At 49.4% G+C, this 17,767-nt stretch overlaps 1 protein-coding gene and 1 pseudogene across 1 annotated transcript in view; both read right to left on the minus strand.

Moving 5' to 3' along the window:
- Positions 1–17,767, minus strand: part of RNF44 (ring finger protein 44) — a 207,119-nt gene that overhangs the window by 174,880 nt on the left and 14,472 nt on the right. The window lies entirely within an intron of this gene.
- Positions 2,588–2,706, minus strand: LOC134937886 (5S ribosomal RNA; annotated as a pseudogene).

Raw genomic sequence — 17,767 nt, forward strand, 5'->3', positions numbered from 1 at the left:
GCCAAGCCGGAGCTATTAGAATCACGGCACCCTTAGCTTCTTTTATCTTCCTCGCTACCCTGGTAGCAGGATGATTGGAGGAAAAAGATACGGCACTTTTGTTGTATTTTCCTCACCATCCTGGGTAGCAGGATGATCCGAGGATACACATAAGTGAAATGAAATTCCCATTTTATCAAAAAAAGACATACACAAAGATCACTACCTGATCCCTTGTTCCTGACACGTGTATGGGTCTTTTGCCAATGGGACGTCATGAGATCTATCTCTGGCAAACCCCACTTGTCTACCCGAGTCTGAAAAGACTTTTGGGTGTAGAGCCCATTCGCTTAACTGAATAGCATGTTGACTGTGAAAGCCTGCTCTCTAGTTTAGGACTCCTGGAACTAATACTGCGGACAAGGCTGGAAGATAGAGCTCTGCCACTTTATTACGTGACTTACCTTCTTCCTTGCTGTTTAGCTGTGTGTTCCTCTCTGAAGGTTGAGGTACACTAATGCCATTGCCTTGGCCCTGCGGATCTGGACTGGTTTTCCTTTAGGAGTGTCCCTTACCTGAACCAGGATCATGTATATGGCCCAAAGTGCTAACAGGTTTATTAGCAGGCAACTTTCTTCTGTGGTCCATAGTCCATATTAATATTAGTCTTTCGGACAATGGCCTTCCCCAGCCCCGAAGACTGGCATTTGTTGTCAGGATCTCCCAACTTGATATCTAACAAGGTTGTCCCCTTGTCTAAATGGGATGTCTGTAGCCCCCAGGCTAATGACTTTCTTACCTTCTCTGACAGCACCACACTTCTGTTCCTTTACTGTCCATCTGGCCCACGTACAACACCTGTTATTCACAGGTGGTCTCCTATCAGAGATTTTAATCAGGCACCACACTGCTTAACTTCCAACATCAGATGAGATTGGACCTATCCAGTGTGATGCAGCTGTTGATAAAATCAGAAGCTGCAGAAGTCTTGAGTGGAATTGTTCATACTCCACCATGTCGAATGTTGACACCATCAAACCCATCATTCGCATGCTGCGTGAATTGATATTGTTTGACTGTGTAACAACTCCTGAGTCCTTGACTGTACCGTGGATAAATATTTTTTTTAATTTATTATCCTTTTTTTATATGGCGCCACAAGGGTTCCGCAGCACCCAATTACAGAGTACATAAACAAATAATCAAACAGGAAAACAGCAACTTACAGTTGATGACAGTATAGGACAAGTACAGGGTAAATAAACAAAGTTACATCAGCAGATGACACTGGAATAAGTATCAGGTGGCAGAAGACTGCTGGATTTGGTGCAGTTGAAGATTATTAAAGTAAGAAAAAAGATAAGCACATGAGGGAAGAGGGCCCTGCTCGTGAGAGCTTACATTCTTAATATTTTCTGCAGACTTTGATTCAGTACAGCCTCCCCATGAGTCATCCGTTGTGACGGAGCCAAGGATGACCTTGCCCCATTTATGAACCACCAGTGCTACTGCAGACAAGTCATTGTCTGTTGGAGATGGCACAGAAGCCTTTCCTGTGCCAGGATAAAAAAAGGTGGTCGGGGTATGGCAGTTTTCTTATCCCCTTCTTACGGAGATAAGCTGCCATATTCCTCATAATTTTGGTAAACAATTTGGAGACTGTAGCTAACCCAAAAGGGTAAGGTCTGGAACTGAAATTGTCGCTGGAGGATGGTGAACCTTGAGATAACACTGACGGAACAGTGCTATAGGAACCTGTAGGTAAGCATCCTGACTATCCAGGGATACCATGTAATTCCCTGGCTCCATGCCAAAACTAAGGAGCGCAACGTCTCCATGTAAACCGTGGTACCCAAACTTATGTGTTTAGGATTTTGAGATTAGGGTGAAAGGATCCTTCTGAACCCAAACCCAATTGGACTAAAAACTCCCGTCCCTTTGCAAGGGTTACTGAAATGACTCTTCCTGACAAAAGTAATTTCTGAACTGCTTATTGCAAACCCCTGTCCTTCACCTCTACCCGAGACGGACTGGAACAGAACCTTCGAGAAGGATGCTTCTTGAAGAGAAACATAACCTAGAGATACCGCTTCTTGCGCCCAGGCATCTGTTTGTAGACTGTTACCAGATCTGTGCAAACTGAAGAAGTTGGCCCCCTATCCTGGGGTCCCCCAGAAGGAGGCCAGCACCATCCTGCTGATGGGCTTATCCTCTGGTTTGGAAGCTGGCCTTCTGGTTGCCTTTGCTTCTTTGCCTTACCAAACTTATTGTATTGGGGCTGTTACGTTCCTTTATGACCGACAAGGCCGAAAACCAGACCCCTATGTTTGGGGTTATATGTGGAAGGAAACGTGACCTTCTTGGAGTCTGATTTTGACTCCAGAATATCTGTTAACTCTTTACCAAACAGAAACTTCCAGCCAAAGGCAAAGTTTCCAGAACCTTCTTTGATTCTGAATCCGCTTTTCATGTATGTAAGCAAACCTGCTCTGCAAGCAACTATTATTAATGCTGATGCCCTAGAACATTAGTGTCCATATGAGCTATATGGGATTCTTGCTCCCTTGCAGGCGCTGAAAAACCTGTCTTCCAGTACCTCAGCCCAGTGTACCTACAGCACCTGGTATTCCAAAGTGGTCTCCCATCCAAGAACTAATCAGGCCCAACACTGCTTAGCTTCCAAGATCTAGTGAGATTGGGCCTATCCAGTGTGGTGTGGCTGTAAATTGCAAGGTCAAGTCATGGCTGGCCTTATGACTGCCCCAGACAGAGACAATATGGTTTTCAGAAAACCATCACTCTTTGACGTTGACGTCAAAGCCATATATATTTTCGCACTATCAAATGATATGCGTCTCTCTTTAGGAGGCATTTCCCATTTTTAAACCGTCCCCAGCTGGAAAAGGATATTTGGAATCCCATTTACTGGGAACCTGTATTCTTTATTGGGTATAGCCCAAACCTTTTCCATGATTTTCATCAGCTGCTGGGGCCCCCATGAGGAGGCCCTATTTTTTTGGGACATTTAAACATAGGTACCTTATCTGTAACATAGGCTCTGCTGAATCCTCTAAGGACAGAAAGGCCTTTACTACTCTCATTAACTCAGCTATATTCACTGAGCGGATACCTTTTACCCCGAAGAAGAGTATATAGAGCTTTCATCGCCTGATGAATCATCCTGTGTAGCCTGTGCAGTTGATGATTTATTTACACTCGGTTCCTCTGCTTGTTTTATTTGAGAAGCTGTTGGGGATACTGTAGGTAGAGAGCTGCTTGTATGGGTTAATAATGAACCCTCTTCCTGGTATCGAAGCTGTAAGAATGAACCTTTCAGCTATACTGGACAAGGTCTGTGCAAACATCGCCCAAAGGGGATTTATCTGTACTTGACGTAGATCAGGGATCTGCCTTGTATTATGCTGACAAGCAAACCATTTTACACATAAACCACCTGTACCACATCAGAGAGGATAATACAGTTTTTGCAAGACAACATATGAGTGTTGGTGTTACTGTAAGTGTACTCTCGTTACCTTTGCCGCTCTTAGACATGATAATCAGCACTTTCACAGTGTACTACACAATTTTATTGTTCTAAAGTGATATCAATCTGACCCTTACCCATGCACCAGCATTGAGGATCAGAAGACCAACTGACAAAAATATATTAAAAAGTCAGCAATCATACTAGCAGTTAGTCACATGTTATATATTAGTCATATGAGCACATAATCAACTACACATTTAAAAGTATGTTAGAGTACATATTACTGAATTCTGTTTTATACAGATCTTAACGTATTCAGACGCATTGCGAAGAAAATCACAGTAATGTACACAGACTTATATGCAATAGGCACTTAAACTGAACTATTCATACCGACAAAAGTAGATAGAAATTTAGTGCTGTATAACCCGTACTCGGTAGAGTGGGATACAGGGAGACTCACCTCACTTCCAAGATCGATCAATACGTTAGTGAACGCTGAGTGGATCCAGACCCTACTAGTGTACACCGCCGCTCCGGGAACTTTAAGTGAACACAGACGCACTGTGCATACAGATGCACCGGCCATACAGACTCATGTATTGCGGCCGGGTCTCCTCGCGGTAGCACTTAGTGAACACAGCCGCAGCGGCCTATGCTGCGACCGAGACCCCTCGTGGTAGCGTCTGAGACGGAAGTGAGGCAACAGTTCATGGCGTGAGACTTGCGGAAACTGGTCATGAACTGGGGGGGGGGGGGCGACCAGGAGAGCGTCTAACTCCCCACCGCTGACATCAACCCTAGGGATTGCATCCTCATACTATTCCTGGTGCCTTATGATCCCTAAGGCCTAGCGCTGGAGCACCCGTGGTGGCGGCTACTGTTTGGTAGTCTCCTTCCAATACAGTGCGGCTGTGTCCGTATTCCCCGACTACGGGGAACCGATCCCTTACCTTTTCCCCGTGCTCCGGCCACAGCCTGGTAACGTCTGCTGGACCTGCTAGTATATTCGACACAGACGTCCGTCGAGAAAGCACTGTACACATGGGTAAGCGTTGTTGCGACCCGGCGGAGAGTTGTTGGAGCGACTCTTTCCAATATGCGTATAAGACGCTGTTAAGATCGCTCAAAAAAATAGTTAGACTATAAAAATAAAATAAGAAAGCTTAGGGCTGCCCTAGAACAGCAGCCCTCTGACCATGGTCCGGCTCCTGCCGCACCAAACAAAAAACTGATTTGCCTGAGCCAGTGGGCAGGGGAATATATGGACGGGCCCGTTGCATCCTGGGAGGCCAGAAAGCTTGTGATCATTTGGTGCCAATCCGCTATTGCTCCATCATATCCCATTGTTATCCTGTGGATAACCTGTGGACCCTGCCGGAGAAATCATAATAATTTAAACTTTTAACAACTAATTTTTCATTATACATCACTTTGCACACTAATTTGATGCAGCGTAATCCTTGCAGTTTTAATTGGTGACTCCTGCAGCCTTATTCCAAACTCATGAGTCAGGAAACTAGGCACAGAGCATTTTCCTTAAAGATTGAAATTTGTTTATTAAAACTAGATGCATTACTTATTCTTAAAAAGGTCAAGATTAGTCTTGCTAAGAGCTCTTTAAAACATATGTACTAGTTATGATGTGGCGTTATATAAAGTTCAGCAATGTTTATTACAATAAGGCTATGATACAAACTGGTGTTTTGTCATCTATTAAGGCTGATTCAATTGTTTTGGGCGTCTAATTTCACCGTCTAAATGGTACTGTTAAGATGCCCAAACAACGGTCACAATTCAATTGTTGTTTGTGCGCATATGCATATTGCGCCAAAATAGACATAGTTTAGCTGCGAAAAACAGCTAAACCCGTGTAAAGTCCTCTTTTGGGCGTCCAAACTCTTGTTTGGAGGCCCAAAGTGCTGACATAGTGCACATTTCTTGCACCTAAGGAGGCTGCGAGAAGCAACATACAGTATAGTACCTAATAATCATGTAATGTTGTTTTGGACATTTTTAGCAAGGCCCATTTAATTCTCTCTCAAATGGCCTACTAGATGTCGACAAATCCTTAAGAGTCATGTACTATGGGCCTAATTCAAGGTTGATTGCAAAACAACATTTTCCTATAATGGGCAAAACCATGTGCACTGCAGGGGGTGGGGGTGGGGGGGGGGGCAGATATAACATGTGCAGAGAGAGTAAAGGGCTCTACACACTCGGCAACCCGGCGAGGAGGGAATTAAGTTTCTTCACTACCCCCGTCACCAAGCTCCATAGCAGTGCATGCTAATATGGACGAGATTGTCCATATTGGCTTGCATGCACCAGTGACCCGGCACCAACAATGAACGAGCGCGGGGCCGCGCATCGTTCAGCATTGGTGCCTACACACTGGACAATATGAACAAGTTCTCATTCATTAATGAATCGTTCAGTGAAATCTTTAAGTGTGTAGGACCCATTAGATTTGGGTGGGTTATATTGTTTCTGTGCAGGGTAAATACTGGTTGCTTTATTTTTACACTGCAATTTAGATTTCAGTTTGAACACACTCCACCCAAATCTAACTCTCTCTGCACATGTTATATCTGCCCCCCCTGCAGTGCACATGGTTTTGTCCATTAGAGGAAAATGTTGTTTTGAAATCAACCTTGAATTAGACCCTATGGTGGAGATTCAAATGTTTGAAAAGTCAGTTGGGTGTCTGTTTTTTCCTATCTAATAGACAGGAAAAAACAGACTCCCAACCGACTTTTCAAACATTTGAATCTCCCCCTATGGCTGGTATTATCACAACAACTGAATTCTGCTATTTCAATAGTGTAGCGAAGTATAACATTCAATGGGAACCACTACTTCCCCTGTCACATCATAATGTTCTAGTGTTCCATTAAACTATTAGAACACTGAATACAGTGTTTACACAGGTGAAGCATTTTTACTACATATGGTTAAACACCTCGTGAATGCAAACGACATTATAAAACATTGGAGATTCTAGACTACGATAAACATCACAGACATATTTGATGCAACACTCCTACAGCTGTGCTGGAGGAAAAAGCAAAAACAACAATAACAAGAGCAGAACACATAGCCACAAAACGGAAAAACATTTTCTATTTCATTTTCAAATAGATGAGCCATTCTGATTAATGTGACCTCAGGTAGGGCCACTTTTGTTATTAGAGATCAGGCCTAGCCTAAACATGAGATTTTCACTTGCATGATATCATACAAGTTATATTTAATTGCTGTATAGTGTGATGGTCAACTACAGAACGTGGTACTTTAATCTTGTCCATGGGACTTTAATGAGACAAGCCATTGCTGGTTCATTGCAAGAGGATTTAATGCGATTCTCTGCAAAATTACTCATCTCCTATATATTTGCCTTAATCTGTGACTCTGTGCCCGTAACGCTGGGCGGAGTCACAGAGCTGGGCGGAGTCAACTGCATCTGCTGCAGGGAGCTACCCCATACCCAGCGCCAGCAGCAGTCAGGTGCAAGACCCTACCTTACAGTATAGGAGGTGAGGATGGCCACTAGCTGCCGGCTGCTGTGCCTGTCCTCCCCCCCCCCCCCCCCCCCCTCCCAATCACCTGTGACAGCGGGCTGTGTGCTGTGCAGTGCGGGTCCCGAAAAGGGGGCGGAGCTATGGCGTCATGAAGGGGAGGAGCTACACGGACTAGAGGGGCGGAGCTACACGGGACCAGACAGCTGAACAGTGGTGGAATCAGCATTGCAGTGACGGCCAGCCAGACTTGGTAAGTGGAGGGTGAGAGAGAAATGTGTGTGTGTGTGTGTGTGTGTGTGTGTGTGTGTGTGTGTGTGTGTGTGTGTGTGTGTGTGTGTGTGTGTGTGTGTGTGTGTGTGTGTGTGTGTGTATATGGTGGGGTGTGTGTGTTTGTATACATGTGTGAATTGTGTGTGTGTGAGGTATGTCTGTGTGTGCGCACTTTATGGACGCCACTGCTGGGGGGGCCATTACATGCAAGGACGCTACTAATATAGGGGGGGCATTACGTATAAGGATGCTACTAATATAGGGGGCATTACGTATAAGGACGCTACTACTATAGGGGGGGCATTACGTATAAGGACGCTACTAATATAGGGGGGGCATTACGTATAAGGACGCTACTACTATAGGGCGGGCATTACGTATAAGGACGCTACTACTATAGGGGGGGCATTACGTATAAGGACACTGCTACTATAGGGGGGGCATTACGTATAAGGACGCTACTACTATGGGGGGGCATTACGTATAAGGACGCTACTACTATGGGGGGGCATTACGTATAAGGACGCTACTACTATAGGGGGGCATTACGTATAAGGAGGCTACTAATACTGGGGGGCATTACATATAAGGACGCTACTACTGGGAGGGCATTACATGTAAGGATGCTACTACTACTGGGGGGGCATTATGTATAAGGACGGTACTACTACTGGGGGCACATTATGTATAAGGATGCTACTACTACAGGGGTGGCATTACGTATAAGGACGCTACTATTACTGTTGGGAGGCATTACATATAACTGCTACTACTACTGGGGGGCATTACGTATAAGGACGCTACTACTACGGGTGGGGCATTACGTATAAGGATGCTACTATTACTGTTGTGGGGCATTACATATAACTGCTACTACTACTGGGGGGGCATTATGTATAAGGACACTACTACTATTGGGGGGGCATTATGTATAAGGACGCTACTACTACTGGGGGGCATTACGTATAAGGACGCTACTACTACGGGTGGGGCATTACGTATAAGGATGCTACTATTACTGTTGGGGAGCATTACATATAACTGCTACTACTACTGGGGGGGCATTATGTATAAGGACACTACTACTATTGGGGGGGGCATTACGTATATGGACGCTACTACTACGGGTTGGGCATTACGTATAAGGACGCTACTACTACGGGTGGGGCATTACGTATAAGATGAATAAGATTGTGCTACATTGTGGCGTAATTTTAAATAGGGGTACTATTGTGTGGCCATGCCCCTTAGTTGTGAGACCACACCACTTTTCCCGATGCACAACAAAGGAATATGGGAGGGCGCAAAATTCATAGTTTGCAGGGGGGCGCCGAACACCCTAGCACCGGCACAGGCCACCAGTAGCAAAAGTACACCACGGCCACTGACACTATCTGCAGGGAGGGGAACAGCGCTGATATGGAGGGTACTTGCAGGCAGCGAGTCGCCGCCCGCAGCTCCTCTCCCACCTACACACAATACCTACCGCCTGACACCCACACCCCAGGGAGAGGGCGCTAGCTCAGGCACCGCTAGATCAGCATCTGCAGCATACACACAAGGGCTGCCATGCTCAGCGGCAAGCGGTGCGGAGCATGTGCAGCGGGACAGCGCCAGGACGGGACACGCACTAATCAACATTGCTGCTGGGCCGGAGCTCCCTCCGTCTGCAGCCTAAGGACGCGCGCCGCACCTCTCCAGGGAAACACCATGCCTGCCCGCCCACAGGGCTCCGGACGCTTACCTATGCTCCGCGATCACAGCAGCTGACGCTGCCATGCAGGATGGAGGAATGACGCCCGTCAGACGGGGCGGACAGTGTGCGGCGGAACGGGGCCAGGAAGGAATGCTGACCACGACCCATTGCTGCTGGGTCGGAGTTCCCTCCCTCTGCAGTCACCATCTCACAGCAGCAGCCTGGACGTTAGTGGCCACCACGACCCGCACATCCTTACCTCACACATACCTCACATATACCTCACACATGACAGCAAAGGTACACACACTGTGACATCACACCTGTAGCCCACCCCTATATCTGCTAAGTACTCCCCGTCACTATGCCCTGTCACCCTCATCCTGCTCTCTAACTGCCTGTCTGTGTACTGGCCTTCACCCCTCTTACACCATCACCAACCCTCACTAACTACCACAGAGACTATGTGCACTGATATCTGCCCCTCCACCACCTGCAGCGCCCCTGGACCCCTCCCCATCCCCCGCAAACCCCCGCACCTGCCCCTCCACCACCCGTGGCACCCCCACCCACTGCGCCTTCGGACCCCCTACCCCACCCGCAGTGTCTTCCAAACCCCTCCCCCATCTGCAGCAGCCCCTCCCCCATCCGCCGCACCCCCGGACCCATCCCCTGCACCCCCACCCCTCCAGCAACCGCAACACTTTCGGTCCCACTACCCCACCTGCAGCACTCACCCCACCACCAACCACTCCACCTGCGGACCCCCTACACCACCTGCTCCTCCACCACCTACAGCCCCTCCCGATCCACCGCACCCTCACCCCCCTCCCTCCCTCCCTCCCCCACCCGCAGCGCCTCCAGGCCCCCTACCTCACCCGCAACACCTGCACCCTTCTCCACCAGCAGCGCCTCCGGAACCCCTCCCCCATCCGCAACAGCCCCTCCCCCGCCTCCCCCACCCACAGCACCCCCACCCCTCCCGCATCCCCTGACCCCCTCCCCATCCGCTGAATCCCCGCACTCACCCCTCCCCCATCCGCTGCACCCACTGACCCATCCCCTACACCCCCACCTCTCCAGCAACCGCAACACCTTCGGACCCACTACCCCACCCTCAGCACCCACCCCTCCACCACCCACTGCACCTCCGGACCTCCTACACCACCCGCTCCTCCACCACCTGCAGCCCCTCCCCATCCACCGCACCCCCACCCGCAGCGCCTCCAGGCCCCCTACCTCACCCGCAACACCTGCACCCTTCCACCCTGCAGCGCCTCCGGAACCCCTCCCTCATCCGCAACAGCCCCTCACCCGCCTCTCCCCCACCCACAGCACCTCACCTCTCCCACACTCCCGGACCACCTCCACCATCCGCTGCACCCCAGCACCCACCCCCTATCCCACCCGCGCACACACCCCTCCACCACCTGCAGCACCTCCAGACCCCCTCCCCCATCCACCGCAAATCCATACACCTGTCCCTCCACCACCAGTGGCACCCCCACCCACAGCGCCTACGGACCCCACACCTCAACACACACGGACCCTCCCTCCTCCGGACCCCTAACCCCATTCACTGCACCCCCCCCTCTCCCACCCGCAACGCCTCCACACCTCCTACCCACCCGCCACACCCTTTCCCACCCGCAGTACCTCTGGAACCCCTCCCCCATCCAGCCCAGCATCTGCCCCTCCCCCACACACAACGCCTTCCCGGCCCCCTCCCCCGGTACCCACCCGCGGCGCCTCCAGACCCCCTATGCCACCAGCCCCTCCACCACCTACATCATCTCCGGACCCCTCCCCCATCCGCCACACCCCGCATCTGGCTCCCCCCCGCCCGCTGCACCTTTGGATCCCCTACCCCACCCACGCAGCAGGCCCTTCCCAATCCGCATCGCCTACACCATTCGCAACAGCACCGCACCCGCCACTTCCCCACCCACGTTAACCCCGCATCCACCCCTCCCCCACCCACCGCGCCCCCTGGACACCTCCCCCATCCACTGCACACCCGCACCCACCCCTTCCCCATCTGCAGCGCCTTCGGAACCCCTCCTCCATCCGCAACAGCCCTGCAGCTGCCATCCCCCACCTGCGACACCCCTGCTCCTACCCCACCCACAGCGCCTTCATACCCCCCTCCCCCATCCGCGGTCCCCACTCCCCAAACCCCTTCCTGTTGCAAGGGACTACGCCCCCTTCACCATCGGAAGGCCTTTCATTGTGCAATATTCAAACACTAACAAAACTAGGAATGCAGGGAATACTCCATATATTGAACCCCAGAAAGGCGTGCAGGGGTTAAAGGGGCGTAGCCCCTTCCGACGGTGTGAAGAGCGCCCGTAGGGCGCGATGAAGCTCCTAGTTTTAATTAAGACAACTAATATATTTTAGTCACAGATTAAATTGCATTAAAAAAATACATAAACTGCATTAAGTCTGTCCTTCTATTAGATGTTAACCTCAGGATTGTTACAGAAAGTGAAAATCACCTACACAGCCCTTGCTTAACTAATGTTTCTCTAACGTCCTAGTGGATGCTGGGAACTCCGTAAGGACCATGGGGAATAGCGGGCTCCGAAGGAGGCTGGGCACTCTAGAAAGATCTTAGACTACCTGGTGTGCACTGGCTCCTCCCACTATGACCCTCCTCCAAGCCTCAGTTAGATTTCGTGCCCGGCCGAGGTTGGATGCACACTAGGGGCTCTCCTGAGCTCTTAGAAAGTTATAGTCTTAGATTTTTTTATTTTCAGTGAGACCTGCTGGCAACAGGCTCACTGCAGCGAGGGACTAAGGGGAGAAGAAGCGAACTCGCCTGCTTGCAGCCGGATTGGGCTTCTTAGGCTACTAGACACCATTAGCTCCAGAGGGATCGACCGCAGGCCCAGCCTTGATGTTCGGTCCCGGAGCCGCGCCGCCGTCCCCCTTACAGAGCCAGAAGCAAGAAGATGGTCCGGAAAATCGGCGGCATGAAGACTCTGTCTTCACCAAGGTAGCGCACAGCACTGCAGCTGTGCGCCATTGCTCCTCTCACACACTTCACACTCCGGTCACTGAGGGTGCAGGGCGCTGGGGGGGGCGCCCTGAGGCAGCAATAAAAACACCTTGGCTGGCTAAAATACCTCAATATATGGCCCCAGGGGCTATATATGAGGTAAATACCCCTGCCAGAATTCCATAAAAAACAGGAGAATAGGCTGCAAAAAAGGGGCGGAGCCTATCTCCTCAGCACACTGGCGCCATTTTTCCCTCACAGCTCGGCTGGAAGGAAGCTCCCTGGCTCTTCCCTGCAATTCTACAGTACAGTAAGAGGGAAAAGAGAGGGGGGGCATTAAAATTGGCACTGTATACAGTATATTATATAAAAAGCAGCTATTAGGGACATAACTCAGTTAGTCCCTGTATATATATAGCGCTCTGGTGTGTGCTGGCATACTCTTACTCTGTCCCCCCAAAGGGCTTTTGTGGGTCCTGTCCTCGTTTAGAGCATTCCCTGTGTGTCTGCGGTGTGTCGGTACGGCTGTGTCGACATGTTGAATGAGGAGGCTTATATGGTGACAGAACAGAGGCCGATATATGTGATGTCGCCCCCTGTGGGGCCGACACCAGAGTGGATGGATAGGTGAAAGGTATTAACCGACAGTGTCAACTCCTTACATAAAAGGGTGGATGACGTAACAGCTGTGGGACAGCCGGCTTCGCAGCCCGCACCTGCCCAGGCGTCTCAAAGGCCATCAGGGGCTCAAAAACGCCCGCTCTCTCAGATGGCAGACACAGTGTCGACAAGGTGGAGACATATACACAATCCACTAGGAACATCCGTGACGTGATCCCGGCAATAAAAAATGTGTTATACATTTCTGACTTTAACCCAAGCACCTCTAAAAATGGGTTTTAGGTTTGGGGAGAAAAAACAGGCAGTGTTTTGTTCCCCCATCAGATGAATAAATGAAGTGTGTGAAAGCGTGGGTTCCCCCGTTAAGAAACTGGTAATTTATAAAAAGTTACTGATGGCGTACCCTTTCCCGCCAGGTGGATAAGTTACGCTGGGAGATATCCCCTAGGGTGGATAAGGCGCTCACACGTTTGTCAAAAAAGGTGGCACTGCCGTCTTAGGATACGGCCACTTTAATAGGTACCTGTTGATAAAAAACAGGAGGCTATCCTGAAGTCTGTATTTACACACTCAGGTACTAGACTGAGACCTGCAGATAGTGCTGCTGCAGCGTGGTCGGTGACCCTGTCAAACAGGGATACTAGTTGGCAAACATAAAAACATATTAAAGACGTCGTCTTATATATGGGGGATGCACAGAGGGATATTTTGCCGGCTGGCATCCAAAATAAATGTAATGTCCATTCTGTCAGGAGGGTATTAGAGACCTGTCACTGGACAGGTGATGCTGACTTAAAAAGCGCATAGAGAGCCTTATAAGGGTGAGGAATTATTTGGGGATGGTCTCTGGGACCTCGTATCCACAGCAACTGCTGGGAAGAAATAATTTTACCTCAGGTTTCCTCACAGACAAAGGTACAGTCCTTTCGGCTTCAGAAACAAATGGCGCTTCCTTTCTGTACAGAGACAAGGGTAGAGGGAAAAAAGCTGCACCAGTCAGCCTGTTCCCAGAATCAAGATTCTTCCCCCGCCTCCTGTGAGGCCACACCATGACGCGGGTGCTCCACAGGTGTAGCCAGGTACGGTGGGGGGCCGTCTCAAAAATTTCAGCAATTAGTGGGCTCGCTCACAGGTGGATCCCTGTTTCTTTCAAGTAGTATTTCAGGGGTACAAGCTGGAATTCGAGATGTCTCCCCCAAGCCGTTTCCTAAAATATGCCTTGCTGACAACTCCCTCAGGCAGGGAGGCTGTGCTAGAGGCAATTAATAAGCGGTATTCCCAGCAGGTAATACTCAAGGTGCCCCTACTTCAACAAGGACGGGGTTACTATTCCACACGGGTTGGGGTACCGAAACCGCATGGTTCGGTGTGACCCATTTTATATTTAAAATCCTTGAACACAAAAATTCAAGTTCAAGATGGAATCGCTCAGGGCGGTTATTCCAAGCCTGGACGAGGGGGATTACATGGTATCCTGGGACATCAAGGATGCTTACCTGCATGTCCCCATTTACCATCCTCGCCAGGAGTACCTCAGATTTGTGGTACAGGATTACCATTACCAAGTCCAGACACTGCCGTTTGGACTGTACATGGCACCGAGGGTGTTTTATCAAGGTAATGGCCGAAATGTTGATACTCCTTCAAAAAAAGGGAGTTGTAATTATCCCGTACTTGGACTATCTCGTTATAAGGGCGAGGTCCAAGGAGCAGTTGGTAGTCGGGGTAGCACTATTTTGGAAAGTGCTACAACAGCATGGTTGGATTCTAAACAGTCCAAAGTCACAGCTGGTTCCTATGACACGTCTACTGTTCCTGGGGATGGTTCTGGACATAAACCAGAAATAGTGTTTCTCCCGGAGGAGAAAGCCAAGGAGTTGTCATCTCTAGGCAGAGACCTCCTGAAGCCAAAATAGGTAGCGGTGCATCATTGCACGCGAGTCCTGGGAAAAATGGTAGCTTCCTACGAAGCAATCCCATTAGGCAGGTTCCATACAAGAACTTTTCAGAGGGACCTGTTGGACAAGTGGTCCGGATCGCATCTTCCGATGCATAGGCTGATAACCCTGTCTCCAAGAACCAGGGTATCTCTACTGTGGTGGCTGCAGAGTGCCCATCTTCAAGAGGGCCGCAGGTTCGGCATACAGGACTAGGTCCTAGTGACCATGGATTCCAGCCTTTGAGGCTGGGAGGCAGTCACACAGGGAAGAAATTTCCAGGGACTTTGGTCAAGTCAGGTTATTTCCCTACACATAAATATTCTGGACCTGAGGGCCATTTACAATGCCCTGAGGCCGGCAAGGCCTCTGCTTCAAAACCAGCCGGTACTGATCCAATCAGACAACATCACGGCAGTCGCCCATGTAAACCAACAGGGCGGCACAAGAAGCAGGATGGCGATGGCAGAAGCCACAAGGATTCTCCGATAGGCGGAAAATCATGTGTTAGCACTGTCAGCAGTGTTCATTCCCGGAGTGGACAACTGGGAAGCAGATCTTCTCAACAGACACGACCTCCACCCGGGAGAATGGGGACTTCCTCCAGAAGTCTTCCAATAGGATTGTACACCATTGGGAAAGGCCACAGGTGGACATGATGGCGTCCCGCCTCAACAAAAAGCTATAAAAGATATTGCACCGGGTCAAGGGACCCTCAGGCGATAGCTATGGACGCTCTGGTAACACCGTGGGTGTACCAGTCGGTTTATGTGTTCTCCCCTCTGCCTCTCATACCAAAGGTACTGAGAATAATAAGAAGGCGAGGAGTAAGAACGATACTCGTGGATGGCCAAGAAGAGCTTGGTACCCAGAACTTCAAGAATTTATATCAGAGGACCCATGGCCTCTGCCACTCAGACAGGACCTGCGGCAGCAGGGGCCCTGTCTGTTCCAAGACTTACCGCGGCTGCGTTTGTCGGCATGGCGGTTGAACGCCGGATCCTGAAGGAAAAGGGCATTCCGGAGGAAGTCATTCCTACGCTTACTAAAGCCAGGAAAGAGGTTACAGCAACTCATTATCACCGCATATGGCGAAAATATGTTGCATGGTGTGAGGCCGAAAGGGCCCCAACAGAGGAATTTCAACTAGGTCGATTTCTGCATTTCCTGCAAGCAGGAGTGACTATGGGCCTTAAATTGGGTTCCATTAAGGTACAGATCTCGGCTCTGTCGATTTTCTTTCAAAAAGAACTAGCTTCAGTACCTGAAGTTCAGACATTTATAAAAGGAGTGCTGCAGAGTCAGCCCCCGTTTGTGCCTCCTGTGGCACCTTGGGATCTCAACGTGGTGTTGAGTTTCTTAAAATCACATTGGTTTGAACCACTAAAAACCGTGGATCTGAAATATCTCACGTGGAAGGTGGTTATGTTATTGGCCTTGGCTTCTGCCAGGCGAGTATCAAAGTTGGCGGCTTTGTCTTGTAAAAGCCCTTATTTGATTTTCCATATGGATAGGGCAGAATTGAGGACTCGTCCCCAGTTTCTCCCAAAGGTGGTGTCAGCGTTTCACCTGAACCAGCCTATTGTGGTGCCTAGGCTACTAGGGACTTGGAGGACTCCAAGTTGCTAGACGTTGTCAGGGCACTGAAAATATATGTTTCCAGAACGGCTAGAGTCAGAAAATCTGACTCGCTGTTTATCCTATATGCACCTAACAAGCTGGGTGCTCCTGCTTCTAAGCAGACTATTGCTCGTTGGATTTGTAGTACAATTCAGCTTGCACATACTGTGGCAAGCCTGCCACAGCCAAAATCTGTCAATGCCCATTCCACAAGGAAGGTGGGCTCATCTTGGGCGGCTGCCCGAGGGGTCTCGGCTTTACAACTTTGCCGAGCAGCTACTTGGTCAGGGGCAAACACGTTTGCAAAATTCTACAAATTTGATACCCTGGCTGAGGAGGACCTGGAGTTCTCTCATTCAGTGCTGCAGAGTCATCCGCACTCTCCCGCCCGTTTTGGGAGATTTGGTATAATCCCCATGGTCCTTACGGAGTTCCCAGCATCCACTAGGACGTTAGAGAAAATAAGAATTTACTCACCGGTAATTCTATTTCTCGTAGTCCGTAGTGGATGCTGGGCGCCCATCCCAAGTGCGGTTTATCTGCAATACTTGTACATAGTTATTGTTAACTAAATCGGGTTATTGTTGAGCCATCTGTTGAGAGGCTCTATTGTTTCATACTGTTAACTGTGTTTCATATCACGAGTTGTACGGTGTGATTGGTGTGGCTGGTATGAGTCTTACCCGGGATTCAAAATCCTTCCTTATTGTGTACGCTCGTCCGGGCACAGTACCTAACTGAGGCTTGGAGGAGGGTCATAGTGGGAGGAGCCAGTGCACACCAGGTAGTCTAAGATCTTTCTAGAGTGCCCAGCCTGCTTCGGAGCCCGCTATTCCCCATGGTCCTTACGGAGTTCCCAGCATCCACTACGGACTGCGAGAAATAGAATTACCGGTGAGTAAATTCTTATTTTTAGATTTAAAATATAAAAAGGATGAACTCTCTAAAAACAGTACACACTACAGTTATCGTTACAATGGTCACATGGTCACCTTACTGTACGGGTAGACTACAGGCAACCGGGAAGGGTTTGCGGTTTACATCTGTCTGCTGCCTGACCTTTAAATGACTTTCACTATACAGATTTCTGCAATACTTATGTCTCAACACGGATGACACTGTGTATAGTGCAGCTTCTCCAGACTGTTTTCGTTTGGTCCTCGTTAAAGGTAAAAGGCCTGGGGGACTCAAGCATTCACTTTCCACACAGAACTAGATAAAATGCATTCTTCATTTTCTTACAGTTCTATAGAGACAAGGTAATTACACTGTGGCAGTAGTACATGTAATGCCGGGCATACACTGTCAGATAAAAGGCTTGCCTGACCGACAGACCTTTTACCCGTACAGCTTGACATATAGGATATCTATCGTGGCCATACAGTGTGTGATAAGTGTATATAGCTACGATATCTGGGCTCCTCGACAGTGGAGACATTTCCCATTCCTCCCATGTGTAAGAACAGGGGAAAAGTCGGGCCCTCGAGCAGGGGAAGCATACACTGCCCTATGCGACAGACTAGCAGCTCCCAAATCACCGTATCTATCGGACATCCCAGACAATTCGGTATGTCCGACAGGCCAATTATTACTAGCAGCTCCCAAATCACCGTATCTATCGGACATCCCAGA

Source organism: Pseudophryne corroboree, chromosome 6 (assembly GCF_028390025.1).
Source record: "Pseudophryne corroboree isolate aPseCor3 chromosome 6, aPseCor3.hap2, whole genome shotgun sequence".
NCBI lineage: Eukaryota > Metazoa > Chordata > Amphibia > Anura > Myobatrachidae > Pseudophryne > Pseudophryne corroboree.